Source organism: Enhydra lutris, unplaced genomic scaffold (genome assembly GCF_002288905.1).
Source record: "Enhydra lutris kenyoni isolate GAN:26980312 unplaced genomic scaffold, ASM228890v2 scaffoldscaffold1, whole genome shotgun sequence".
In the NCBI taxonomy this organism is placed as follows: Eukaryota; Metazoa; Chordata; class Mammalia; order Carnivora; family Mustelidae; genus Enhydra; species Enhydra lutris.
This window is the reverse complement of record NW_019154085.1, coordinates 59592675-59606124: the sequence shown is the minus strand read 5'-3', so window position 1 is coordinate 59606124 and position 13450 is coordinate 59592675. Positions and strand designations below refer to the sequence as shown.

The window sequence follows — 13450 nt, the reverse complement described above, 5'->3', positions numbered from 1 at the left end:
TTACAATTTTTAAAAACGATTTTATTTGTTTATTTGAGAGAGTGTGTGAGAGAGAGAGCATGAGCTAGGGGAGAGACAGATGGAGAGGCAGACTCCCTGCTGAACAGGGAGCCCCAATGTGGGTCTCCATCCCAGGACCCTGGAATCATGACCTGGGACAAAGGTAGTTGCTTAACCCACTGACCCACCCAGGTGCCCCATGGAGCTTATTTTATATCATTAAGAAATTTCACTTAAACTGATTCATTAATTAAAAGAAATTTTAATGAACATCTATAATGTAGCCCTAGTTTATATGAGAAAAAAAAAATACACCAAGGTTGGGGGAAAATTTTTGCTTTTCTGGACCTCACATTCTAGCAAGGAGAACAAACAACAATAAATAAAGACAATGAATCAAGTAGACGGTATGTTAGGAGATGAAAAATGCTACAAAACAAAAGGAAAATGTAAACGGAGATGGGGGGAGTAAGGTGATGATGTGGGAAATAAAAGGAGAAGAAAAATTATTAAATTCCCTTACTACTTACAGCCCATTGATAAGTCCTTGAAACAGGCAGAGTGACATTCCTCTGGGACTCAGCTGCCTGGATGTTGACACACTACTAAGGGCAAAAACCAATCTTAGCCCAACCTCCAGGATCCTGTAAGTCTACTTTAACATATAAAAATTCCTTTGGAGGGGCGCCTGGGTGGCTCAGTGGGTTAGGCCGCTGCCTTCGGCTCAGGTCATGATCTCGGGGTCCTGGAATCGAGTCCTGCGTCGGGCTCTCTGCTCAGCGGGGAGCCTGCTTCCCTCTCTCTCTCTCTCTCTCTGCCTGCCTCTCCGTCTACTTGTGATCTCTCTCTGTCAAATAAAAAAAAAAAAAATTCCTTTGGAAACCTCCTTTATCTCTAACCACCCCCCGCCCCAAGATACATGTTAGCAGTCATCCCCAATCACACGACCCACCAATATATATCTCATATGTAACTCTTTCATAACTAAGGTTTTGTTAGAAAGTAATAAATGACCTTTTCCCAACAACAGCTAACCCCCTCAAGGTCCTGGAAACCTTGTTTCCAAAATTCCTTAGAAGCTGACGGTATCCCTAACCCCCTCCCAACTTCAAAGTATATAATGGGCCACTCCTCATGACCCCAGTGCAGCTCTTTCTGCCCACAGGTCCTGTCCCCGTGCTTTAATAAAACCACCTTTTTGCACTAAAGACATCTCAAGAATTCTTTTTTGGCCTTTGGATCTGACCTCACCAACATTCAAAAACTACGTCATTGGGAGACCACAGGGGGACCCCTCTCCCTTTAGAGAGCTTTCTTTCTTTTACATAATAAACTTAAATATAATATGTAATATAAAATATAATATATAAATATAATAATTCACTTAATAAACTATAACTGTGCCCTTTTGTGTCCATGAGCATCATTCTTTGACTCTGTGAGCCAAGAACCCTGCAAGCCTGGAACAGTGACAGAATAGGTTGCAGTTTGAAATGAGATGCTCAAGATAGCCTCATTAAGAAGGGAAGGGTATGCTGCTCAAAAACAAAGAAGGTGATGTTTCACCAAAGACTTGGAATGAGTAGGTTAGATATGTAGTTACCTGTAGAAAGAATGTTCCAGGCAGAAGCAGAAGGCAGAAGCCTCCTGACCTATTTAGAGAACATCAAGAAGGCTGGTAAGTCTGGCATGGATTGAGCCAAAGCGAAAATCTGAGAGCGGTTACAGGGGTCACTGGGGCAGATCACCCTGGGCCTTTACTGGCCATCGTAAAGACTTTATACTCTGTGTGAGATTAGAAGCCACTGAGGAACTGGAGCTTTAGCAGGACATAATGTGACTTAATTTGTAAAAGATCTCTCTTTCATCTGTGTTGTCAATAGACTGAAGGGGGGTTTGCATAGAAGGAAGGAGACCAGATAGCAATCTGTTGGTAATTTAGAGATGATGGTGTTCACCGGGGGTGCAGCAGCTGAGATGGTAAGAAGTGGTGAAATTGTTTTCTGTTTTTAAGAGATAGCCCTCAGGATTTACTGATGGCTATCAGATTGGCTTTTCGGTGACATGGTGACAAATACTCTCTCCCTGGCCAAACTCTAGCCAGGTTCTTCTGAGCCCCCTTCTTGACTAGGCCTTAATCCTGGCCTATAAAGAATTGAACAAACACTAACATATTTTGACAGCTCAAGGCTGCATTCCTAGGATGACTCTAGTCCCTTTTAAAGCACTTACCTGAGAGAACTCAAGGCTGCCTAAAGAATTTACTGTTTGTTCCAGCCAGCATCTGAAGATAGGGCTTATTCTCCTAGTCTCTGTGAGAGGGCAGAAGTCTAACTTGGTTAAGTGCCCTTAAGCAAAACCCAGATGGATTTCACATAGACTAAACTCCTTTTCCTGCTTTTTGTAACCTTCCATTTCCCCAATACTATAGAGTCTTCACTTACTCCTTCCTTATTGTCTCATTCTCCCTTTCATTTATTTATTTATTCTTAAATATTTTATTTATTTATCTATCATAGAGAATGAAAGAGCACAAGCAGGGGGAGGGGCAAAGGGAGAGAGGCCCCTGGGATCATGACCCGAGCTGAAAGGCAGATGCTTAACCGACTGATCCACACAGGTGCCCCTCATTCTTGCTTTCAAATGCCCAGTCCCTTCTGTCTAAATCAAAGTTGAATTCAGTTCATACTGGACCTTTTCCCCATTATTATTATTATTACTATTACTATTACTATTATTATTTCCCTATTTTTAATAGTATAAATAGTATATTATGGTTTGAAATCATCCTTACCACTTTAACTAGAGTCCTGCTTTGTATATCTTTGCCAGTGGTAGAGACTGGAGGAAGAGTTGTTTGGCAAGGCCAAATCAAAACCCAATATTGTACATGTCAGACTTGAGATGTCTATGAAATTAAGTGGTAGTGTCAGGTAGGTTATTGATCTGAAAGGCTGGATGGAGTGAACAGCTACCAACCACCCATTAAGATGCTCTGCATCTTTCTTTTTTTTTTTTTTTTTTTTTAAAAGATTTTATTTACTTATCAGAGAGAGAGAGAGCGAGAGTGAGCACAAGCAGATAGAGTGGCAGGCAGAGGCAGAGGGAGAAGCAGGCTCCCCGCTGAGCAAGGAGCCCGATGTGGGACTCGATCCCAGGACACTGGGATCATGACCCGAGCCGAAGGCAGCGGCTTAACCCACTGAGCCACCCAGGCGTCCCAATGCTCTGCATCTTAATGAACCTTGCTATTCTCCGTATGTTACATACGCAGCAACTATTGGGAGATAAGGGAGAACTTAGTGTGGAAGGTGGGAAGGATTCCTCCAAAATGGCCCTAATGTGAAAATTAATTATTTAATGCTAATAATGAAATAAAAGGGGTCCAAGAAATTAATGCCTCTTATATCATTTCCCATAAAAAATTAATAATAGAAATAGTTTTTTGACCTAATAGATAAAAGGCATAGCTTACTACATATGCAAAATGATTCTGGCAAACTTTAAATCCATGTAGCTTGAGAAACAACATACATACAATGTCTTAGCTCATGCTGCTGTAACAAAACACCATAGACTGGCTGGCTTAAACAACAGGCATTTATTCTCACAGTTCTGGAGACTGAAAGTCCAAGATCAAGGTGTCAACAGTATCCATGTGTGGTGAGAACTCTCTTCTTGGGTTGCAGATGACTGCCTTCTTGCCGTGTGCACACATGGCCTCTCCTCATTCTTGCTGTGCCCTCTCAGTATGTGGGTGGAGAGAGACCGAGGAAGCAAGTTCTCTGTTGTCTCTACTTGTAACGACATTAATCCCATCGTGAGGGTCACACCTTCCTAACCTCACCTAAACCTCACCATCAAATGACTCCCAACTCCAAATACCATCACACTGGGGGTTAGGGCTTCAACAAATAAATTTTAGGGGGACACAGTTCAATCTATAGCACACAAAATCTGAAAGATGAGAAACAGGGGACACTTAGTCATCACATCCACTGTTGTACGGTCACCTTGGATCTGCTCTAGAGTTTATCTATTTTAGCTAAAATGTATTCATATAGATTTCATGCCATGGTTTTAATTGATATGCATGCAATAACTATCATACTTCCTCCAGAAATTATTGTGTCTTTATGGAATAATGTCTTTTATGGAATAATGAAGGCTCTATGTGTGTTATTTGTATAAGGCATAAAAACTTGACAGTATAAAATGAAGCTAACCAGTAATAATTTTATTTTAAGTCTAAAACAATTGCAAATGCCTAAGGGTTAATGCCCACTAGTGAGGACAGAGAAAAATAATAAGCTTCACAAATAAGAAAGAAGTAAATATTATTTGCCATTTATTACTGAGACCAGCCACTTGACAAACTGACCTTATTCAGCTAAGCTTTCAACAACACAGGTTTTTTTTTGTTTCTGATTCTGGTAATATTAAGTACTCTTTTGGCAGAAGCACAAACTCAAAACCAATTTAGAAAACAATAATGCATATACAAAAAGTGTCAACAGGGCTCTTCAGAGAGGTGAAGAATGGTAGTTTCTGAATATATGCTTCCTCACTTGGATCATTAAGCCCTATCAAGCAATTTGGGTTCAACTCGAACTTGTTTAGAATTTTATATATATATATATATAAAATGTTGACTATAATATGTATTCACAAACAAATGCTCAATAAAAGCTGCAACAGTGGGTTGCTCGGGTGGCTCAGTGGGTTAAAGCCTCTGCCTTCAGCTCAGGTCATGGTCTCTGGGTCCTGGGATTGAGCCCCACATTGGGCTGTCTGCTCAACTGGGAGCCTGCCCCCCCCACCGCCTACTTGTGATCTCTCTCTCTCTCTGTCAAATAATTAAATAAAAATCTTTAATATATATAAATATATATAAAGCTGAAACACTGATTAATAGCCTCTATAAAATAATTTGTTATTCAGACAATGTTAAATCCCAGTTTCATGCTTGTGAATATCAATTGGACTCCATATTAATAACATAGGATCATATGCTCACAAAACTGACTTTCTAGAAAGTGAAAAATGAAGTCATGTTGATTGAATACTTACTTTACCTTGTGCTTATTCCTTTGCTCACATACAATGTGAATTAAGTTAGAATGGTCCTGTTACAAACAAAAATACTTTAATCAAAACAATAAACATGGGGGGCACCTGGGGGCTGAGTTGGTTAAACCATGGACTCTTGATTTCTGCTCAGGTCATGATCCCTGGGTTGTGAGATCAAGCCTAGGGTCGGCTCTTCACTGGGCATGGAGGCTGCTTAAGATTCTCTCTCTCCCTCTTTCTCTGCCCTTCCCTCCACCTCCCTCTCTAAAAAATAGTAGATACATGAAGTGCAGAATGAAACCCATGGACTCTGCTTAACAAACCTACTTTAAAAAAGTATAAAAATAAAAGTGGCGCAGTGCTTAAGCAGATTATGGACAGGCTAAAGCTGAGATCATCCCATTTCTATACCAATCCTTAGGTGTTTTGCATATGTATGAAGGTAAGATCGCCCCCAACCCTCATCAGTGTAAAACTATTGGTAGGAAAAAGATCTGGTAATAGAAACTTTAAAAATTAAAATCTATTTATATAGCACATGATGCTTTTCAGAGCTATTTCACACATTTTCATACGTGAGTTTCCCCAAAATCTTGTGACATTAGTAGCACCAATTATATTTTAAGAGGAAACTAAGATAGTAATAAGTTGTATTGTGGAGATAGACACACATCAAAATGGTTGCAAAATATTTTAAAAACAAAACATGACCTGATTAATTCATCTGTGGAAAATGACAATGCTCCCATAGTTTTGAATGAGTGAATGGATAGATGAAGTCCCATGCTTAGAGATTTTGAAGTTGCTTAAAGCAAGAGTTAAGCTGTATAATACATTATTGCTTCAACTATCCTCAATTAAAAACTGAACTGAATAAAAAGATAACAGTTTGGTACTCTCCTGTGCAATCTCTGAGGATTGGAATTATAATATATACTAATATAAATGAGGATCCACGATTGGTGATGGTGCCAGGCGCAAACTGGGTGCGTGTAAGGAGCACAGTTAATGCCGCATCCAAGATCTGCTCTATTTAATCTGCCTAGGACACTTGCTTTGCTCTCCAACCTCTACCCAAAAAACTCAGTTGCTGCCATATCTATCAGAAAACAGCAGATGGCACACTCAAACATTGTAATTGAGGAACTCTAATAAAAGTCACCACTTACAAAGGTGTTAATGTAGTTAACAGACAGCAATAATGAATGGTACAGCATCTCAATGTAAGCCTCAGTGAGGATCCGTTACTGCACTTAGGATGAGAGGGCAAGACAAAGAAGTAGTGTTGAAACCTAAAGACAGTAGCTATATGGAGAGGGCCATCTGACACACGACCTTTAGTAGAGGGGTACACGATGAACTAACTGTGCAGAAGGGAGCTGAGGGGACCAAAACTACAACCTCAGTCTTTTCCCTGCCTCTAATCTCCCGTCAGTACTTCCACTGGCTGATCTCAATCAGAAGCCAGAGGGAAGGAAAGTGGATGCAGTCCATAAACATCAGCCTCCCAGGCCATAGTGCAAAGTAGAGGGTAGACATGGATCTTCAGGAGGAGCAAGTGGAAAATATCATATACACTGAAGAAAAAGAAATTCTACAGCTTACAATCCTGCCAAGACTTAACAACTTTCCTTTCTTTTCTTTTTTAAAGATTTTATTTATTATTTGGAAAAGAGAGAGAGAGCACAAGCAGGGGGTGAGGCAAAGGGAGAGGGAGAAGCAGGCTACCCGCTGAGCAGGGAGCCCGACATGGGGCTCGACAAGGGGCTCGACATGGGGTTCGAGCCCAGGACCCTGGGATCATGACCTGAGCCAAAGGCAGATGCTTAACTACTGAGCTACCCAGGTGCCCCAAAAACTTCAATTAGAGACTCAACCCATTTATTTTTCTGTAAGGTATGGCAGAAATCCAGGTAAACTGTATAGGGTAAATATTTATAGAACAATTATATTGAATGGTGAATTAAATCCAAAGAGTTGATTAAATAAATAGGCTATATAGAAGTGTTGAGAGGGAGTGTAGGGGGTAGAGAGAGAGAGAGAGAACAGGAACCAAGGTTTTTATTCAGCCACCATGATTCCACTAAAGGAGAATGTAACCTAGCAACAGAATCTTTACACAATGGTTTGCTCATAAATTGTTGAAAATGGTAGTTAGTGATATCAGAAAGCATAATTAAATGGAGAGAAGTTACCAAAAGGGCTGAATGGGGACACAGAGAGCAAATAACTAGGTAGATGGATAAAAAAGACCAAAGGGTTCTTTAAATTCAAATTCCGATATAAGATATCTTCCTGCACATTTTCTTAAATAAATATGCACACAAAATAAAAACTGTTTAGAAGGAAACAAAACTCATTTCTGCTGGAAAACCATGTGCCTAAAATAGATCTTTTTCAGTATAAATTTGAAATAAGAAATTATGATCTCTACTTTTCAGGAAAACATTTATCTGCAAGCTTCTGACCCTGTTATAGTTTTCAATAAAGAGAAAAAAAAAACAGCTGATATTTAGATCAATTTTGACATTTCTTCTTGATTGATATTTGGTAACATTTATGTATAAATCTATCAGCTAATCACATCATACAGATAAAAAATTAATACCAATGTCAGAGTTAGGATTTCTCTTTATTACTACTGATTTCATTCATTCACACACACACACACACACAGATTCTGAGTTCAAGAGAATTTGTTAATTGGTGTATTTATTTTATCATCTTCTTTCCTTTATTCTTGATGCCCTGGCATCTAGAGCTTCTCTGACTACAGAGACTGGCCCTCCCAGGACTAGCCAATTCTTGGAGATAACAAATGACTCACCTTTCATATGTAAACGAGCCTATCCACAGCCCCTGCCCTAAATTACCTCCTCTCTCTGGCTCTTAAATCCCAAATGACAGTGTTCTTCTGCACTAGTCTCCCCAGGGCCAGACACCGGGCAGTGAGGGATAACCTCTATGCCCCAGAGTCCTCTAAAATTATTCAAACTAGTCCATTCTAACTCTGCTTACCCTATCTTGCTTTGCCTTTCCCATAGAAACCGCAATAAAGGCTCTGCCCATGCTTTCCTCTTTTCCCTGCTGCTTTCTTGTGTTTCTCTATAGGAAGGTGTGCCTCCTCCTCTTAGAAATTGTAATAAACTATCTTATCAATGGTAATCATCTCTGATACATTGGCCTCACCATGCTGGAAAAATAAGAAAATGTACATATTAAAACAGTTGGTTCTAGTCATTACGGCCTATGCTAACTCTTGAAGGAACTATGCAATAAATATTTTAGAGATTGATAATTGACTCCAAGCTCACCTGCTGGCTGTGTGACATGGGCAATGCAATACAACTTCTATGAAGCTCGGTTTCTATGAACCTTTGTTAAATGGGGATATTCCCTACTAGAAGGTCAAGGAGTCCTCTATGTTTTTCTCTGCTTTTATAAAATATAGTACTTTAGGTTTTGACTAAATTATAGTCATGGTTTTATCTTCCCATTAGGAAATACAGATGGCCTACTTTTTCTGTTATCTGTCAAAAATCTATATTGTTCATAGTTAAATTTTACTTCCTTGACACCAGCCAAATCAGTTCCGACACAGTTACTATTTGATAGTAAAATGCCCACAAGAGGGCGGCAGAGGCAACACAATTACTGGCAGGTAGCACACCACAGCCTGAGGAAGGAGCCCAAAGGCTTCCCCTTTCTGAGCACCCCAGAGGAGTCACTTGGTCATCAAAGTTCCATAATGAGCCACAGGCAGTTCTTGGCCCCACCAGAGAACCTGGGCCGGCATTTGGAATTCATTTTGTGAAGAAGTTCAGGTTTTCTCTACAATTCATTGTGGTGGTCCACAAATAGTAAATATTATTCTTAATTCCTAATCAACATACAGCACATTTATGTGCACCTAACCAGTCTATTCCTGAGAAACAACAGATTTCTAAAAAGTATTAAATAGAATATCACTCTCAACCCATGCCTGCAGCCTTATTTATCCCTATCCATCTGCTGAAATAGTAAATACTTCATCTTGAAATATTTTTTTTAAATAGATCATTGGTAGTAATAAAATAATTTGGACCACTCCATATTTAAAAAAAACAATTCTCACATAGTACAATATGTCTCTTTTGAAACTTTTACTGCATTTGAGGGAGAAAGAATCATCCCACTGAAAGGAACTGCACTAAGAAGTTCTACAATTTTGTACCAGTTCTAAAGGTTGGGAAGGGCTGTGTAAGCCCCCCTTAGTCTATGTACCTTCAACACAGATATGCATTATTGACAGGCAAATGCACATTCTAATTAGGAATTTAGAGGAGAAAAGATTAAATTACTTTAGCTGTAATCAGGAAATATTTTACAAAGGCATTTTAAAAATATTTTAATAACCAATTTAATTATAATTATAAATAATATAGATATAAGTTTTAGTATCATTTAACTCTTTAAAATGTGGTATAGTTTGCAGCCTGAGTAAATAGTGTATCATTCATTCATTTACTGATTTTACACATTCACTCTTTCATTTATAACAAGTGTAGAAGTCCCTTTCCCTCTGTCTACAATATGGTATATTATTTCCAGAACTTGCCCAACCCTGCTAATATTTGGTTCTACGAAAAATTGATGGGGTAAAGGCAGCTGCCAGCCTGAACTCGTATTTGTTACTTCTTGGGAAACCATTTAAGGCGCCTCTGGTACAATATTTGTTTGTTTGTTTGTTTTTAACAAATTCTTAATACATCATGTTCTGGTATTTTAGCACAGACATTTTCAAATGCTTTTCCAAATATATGGAAAATATGGACTTTTTCTGTCATGACAATTTTATTATTTTTTTAATTTAGTCAGGGCCTTGGGGTCATAAGAGATTAGCCACTGTCATATCCAAAATAATGCATTTATTCAGGGCAAAGTTTAACTTTCCTAGTCTTCCTGAGAAGAATTGCCTCAGGGATGCCAAAAAGACTTCAGGTAATGTCAATTTAGAATACTTTTACTGGGGTGCTTGGGTGGCTCAGTTAAGTGTCCAGCTCTTGGTTTTGGCTCAGGTCATGAACTCAGGGTTGTGAGATGGAACCCTGTATTGGGCTCTGGACTCAGCATAGAATCTGCTAGTCCTCCTCTCCCTGCTTCTCCCTTCATGTTCCCTCTCTCTCTACCCCCCCCACACCCCTCTCAAATAAATAATTAAATAAATCTTAAAACACTTCTCCTGAAACTTGGGCCAGAGGAAAGCCCTTACTGTGTTTGATGATAGAAGTAGATCTTCAGGTACTGTTTCCAGGTATCACCACCAGACTTCCTGCCACCACCAGGGTGCTTTTCTCCTCTAAGTGTTCCTCTCATCTCAATTCCAAAGTATAAAACTTAGAAAAGTTGATCAGCTCTCTTTGAGGTAGGGATGGGGCCCAGAGCCTAGCCCACTGAACCTCTTTCCATCCCCCTCTAAGGGGGATGTCATATTAAATTTCCTCAGAGTATGGTTTGAATATTGGTCACCAAGGGTATGATGGACTTGTAGTAAAAGTGGCCACCCAATGGAGCTTTGTTATGTGTGAAACTTTGATTTCCTGATAATCTTCCTAATTTCCCTCTTCATGGTGGGAAAACCCTGTTGCTCTCTTCTTGTCCCAGATCACCAAAGAATTGGAGACCCCAAAATGGGGAGAGTTTATCGAGTAGATAAGTACAATACACTTGATTCAAGAGTGAGAGTGGGCCACTGCCAGAGTAGGAGTGGCAATGCCCCAGAAGCTCTAGCTGCACCCTTTTAAGCCTGCTTTGTGAACGTGTGAATTTGGCATTGATTGACATTTTTGATTGATGGCTGGTGGTTATTTAACATTTTGGCTTCTGCACATGCATACGGCCTATGCTAACTCTTGAAGGAACCATGATGCATTTGGTTATAATTCTATTTATTTATCTACTGCATATTTATGGATGTGTAATGAATTTTGTTGTGATCTTAAAGGTACTTAAGGGCAAGCTGCGACCCTTGTGTACATGCTCAGCTCTTAGACATCCCCTTGTAGCTTTTAAGCCAGCTCTGTGGCTGGGTCTTTCCTTTCTGTTAGCCCTTAGAGGTTGCTCTGAAGGCATCACTGTTAACCCTTGGGGGTGACTCTCAGGGATGGCCAGCACCTGCTTTATCTCTCCTTGCTCATGTCTAACTAACTGCCTAACAAAAAGTATAAGAAATTCCAGTTGCTTAACATAAGGAAGGTAGTTTTTTCAAATGATAGAAGGGTTCCAACCTTTGTCCCTCATTCTCTTTGCAGAGCCAATAGGTTGGAGAACTACCAAAAGCCTAGGTAACAGGTATAAGATAAGCAAAAATTTTTCTAAAGTCACTCAGATTCAGATTTTTTGCCCTTGTTATCTTCTCTCAAGTTTACAGACATTAGATGACCTTTTTATTTTTTTATTTGTTTAAAGATTTTAATTATTTATTTGGGAGAGACAGAGATAGCAAAAGAGAGAGAGCAAACACGAGTGGGGAGGAGAGGGAGAAGCAGGCTCCCCATTGAGCAGGGAGCCCAAGGCAGGACTCAATCCCAGGACTCTGGGATCATGACCTGAGCCAAAGTCAGATGCTTAAGCAACTGTGCCACCCAGGCCCCAAGATGACCTTTTAGCTGAATTTATATATGGTTCATTTTTTCCAAATATCTGCTGGAGATTGACATTCTGAAGTGTTCACAGTGCTACTGCCAAGAAGGTATATATTTTCTGTGATGCATAGTAGGTTCCATTTATTCTAAGCAAATATCTGACAATGTCCAGGTCAATTGATTTGGTAGATGAATGTTACAAGCTACAATATCTCTCAGAAAACTACTGAAAATATATGTTCATTTACATCATGGCTTTAGCTAAACTGAATACAAATGATTCAGAAATATGTATACAAAACATAATTGAGGTTTTCATATTCCCTTGGTTAGACCAGGAAACTACCTACTCACTAAAACTTATTTGTAATCCCCAAATCATTACTTTTGATGCTTTCATGATCATTGGTGGACCTGTGCAGAGCAATGAAAAATGTGAGTTGCCCAATGAACATGTTCCCAGCAGAGGTTGAACGAGGCGAAGCTCTGCCTTCTTGTCTCAGTCTCAAACCGTAAACAAGTGTCCTTTTCGTGGTATATTTAGTGCCGATTCTTGACATTTTTGTGCTTTTTGTCAGTGATTTCACTGTTTAAAATGCCTCCGAGCATAGTTCTGAAGTGTTATCTGGTGTTTCTAAGCACAGGAAAATCGTGATGTGTCTCACGGAGAAAATATGTGTTAGATAAGCTTCACTCAGGTATGAGTTATAGTGCTTTTAACTCTGAGTTCAATGTTAATGAATCAACAATATATATTAATTTAGGAGACTTTAAATGGAAACACACACACAAAACAAGGTTATATATTGGTCAGTTTTAGAAATGTAGTGACCAGAGTGTGACCTCATTGCACATGTCCCCAGGAACAGCAGGTCAGCATTCACTAATTCAGTACAACTTTATAGTACATGACCACCATGAATAATGAGACTCGGCTGTCCTTTCAGCTGGCCCTAACCCCTAGTTCTCACCTCTGGCCAGAGAGAGGAATCACAAGTGGAACTGAAAGGGAAAATAACTGACTCTAAAGTTTCAGTTGTGGAGATTTGGATGCAATGGATTTGGATGTAATGTATAATTGTATACACCTTTCCATGTGAGTCTAATACGCAGCTAGCTGGGCTTGAGAACAGCTTTCTAAGCTCACTGGGGACACAGGAACTGAATGGCAGCTTTGGAACTTCCCATTGGGGGCGCTCTCCAAGGACAATGTGTGTGCTCTCAGGGAAAGCTGCCTGAAAACAGGCTTTTCTAGCCCTCCTTGGGTCATCTTTGTATTTTCATATTCAAATAAAATGGTTTAAGCTTCTATGACAGACAATGCCTTACTATTAAATACCATAATTGTTTAAATTTTGAGCAAATTTCACTTTATTTTAGGGAGGAGGGCACAGCCCAGTTCCGGCCAATGAGATAGATGAGAAATTCTACTGGGGAACTCCTGGGATCTTTTCTTCCTTCACTGTTGGGAGGAAAAAAAGGGAGAAACCCGATGCTCCCCCCACCACTACAACATGTTTTATCTGAGGTTGTAGGAAGGAATAATGTTTGTAGCCATTGTAGGCATTCTGAAACCATGAGAGAAAAAACAAGAAAATCACAGGACACATCCTTGAATTCTGACACAACGAATGCACTGACTGTTCTTGTTATGTGAGAAAAATCAATCCCTCTGACTGGGCCTCATTTACTTAGGCATTTTTTATCTTACAGCTGAAAGCATGTCTACTGAGATGGCCCTTCCCATCCTGGAGAGC

The 13450-nt window shown here is 39.6% G+C and overlaps 1 protein-coding gene across 2 annotated transcripts in view; it reads right to left on the bottom strand.

Moving 5' to 3' along the window:
- The window catches only part of LOC111145333 (grancalcin), a 48986-nt gene that overhangs the window by 29304 nt on the left and 6232 nt on the right, over positions 1–13450 (bottom strand). The gene's annotated exons all lie outside the window — the stretch shown is intronic.